Source organism: Brachyhypopomus gauderio, chromosome 5 (genome assembly GCF_052324685.1).
Source record: "Brachyhypopomus gauderio isolate BG-103 chromosome 5, BGAUD_0.2, whole genome shotgun sequence".
NCBI classification, from domain to species: Eukaryota; Metazoa; Chordata; class Actinopteri; order Gymnotiformes; family Hypopomidae; genus Brachyhypopomus; species Brachyhypopomus gauderio.
Genome location: NC_135215.1, coordinates 6,489,829 through 6,491,308, shown reverse-complemented (window position 1 = coordinate 6,491,308; position 1,480 = coordinate 6,489,829).

Genomic DNA, 1,480 nt, shown 5'->3' with positions numbered 1-1,480 from the left:
ATGTGTGTGTGTGTGTGTGTGTGTGTGTGTGTGTGTGTGTGCATGTGTGCGTGTTTGTGTGTGTGTGAGAGAGTTGTGTTTTGTAAATTGGCTGCTAAGATTAGGAGTGTGTGGGAAAGCTAGTGGATGTCTTTGGGAGTCAGATACTGACAGCAAACACACACAGAATACTGATCACTACCATCAAGCTCACACTGCAGTATGCTTCTGCTAGTATGTGTGTGTGTGTGTGTGTGTTTGTTTGTATGGGAAGAGTAACGTTGCCCATCACAAGGGGTTTGGAAACATGTCAAAGCTTGGCCTCACAAACACACACACACACACACACACACACACACACACACACACACACACACACACACACACACACACACACACACACACACACACACACACACACACTCCCCTTATGTTTGCACGGATGTCCCTAATATAATCACATAGATCTCCCTCTCTCCAACTCACTCTCCCTCCTTCTCTCACACCATTTCCCTATTTTCCCTATCTCTCTCTTCCCTCTCTCCCTCTCTCTCTCTCTTCCCTCTCTCCCTCCACCCTGTCACCTCTCGTTCTCTCTCTCATCCTAAAGAGGTTTTAATGTGAGCTTGAACTCCTCATACAGATGCAGTATTTACCTCAACGTCTCTGTGCTGTTAACACAGGCGTATTCCTAGAGATCTGACTCTACAATATGACCGTATCTCTCCCCTTATTTAATGTAGCACTACTTATTAGGATTAGAACCAATTGCATACTGTAGCGTGTTGTGATAGCGTACAGTATTGTTTTTGCCATTAAACACCTCCCTGCTGGTTTCTGATACTCTGCTAGCGTGGCATTTGCCTTAAGCAAGCGGGCAGATAAATCAGGCTATTAGTGTAACATCTACGGCTGTTTCTCCTAGTAGTGTGATGAGAGTGAGCTGCTGTAGGTCTGAGAGTGTAGCAGGAGATGATGTGGGTGGAGGGGCTGTTGTTGTTGTTGTTGTTGATCCTGCTGTCCAGGACCCTTTAGCTCTTTCTGGTTACTCCTCCCCTCCACTCTCTTCCCCCCACTCTATCAGGGATTGTGGGTAATCACTTGGTTATTTATGTACCCATCATTTAAGGTCTGGTTCTTCTGACGCATCATTCATGAGGTGCCTGTTATGCATCATGTATGTGGATGTTTATCTTACAGAATAATGTGTTGTATCTCAACAGACCTGATGAACACTAATGGGGTGTGTGTGTGTGTGTGTGTGTGTGTGTGTGTTTCTTGATGTGCTGGTCCTGTCAGATCTTGTAAAACAAATGAACCTCAGTAAGGTCATGTCACTCTACAGAGAGAGAGAGAGAGAGAGAATGAGAGAGAGCAAGAGAGAGAGAGGGAGAGGGTGAGAGAAGGAGAGGCAGAGAGAGAGAGGTAGAGAGAGAAAGGTAGAGAGTGGGGGAAAGAGAGAGTGTGGGAGAGAGAGAGAAAGTGTGAGAAAGAGTGGGAG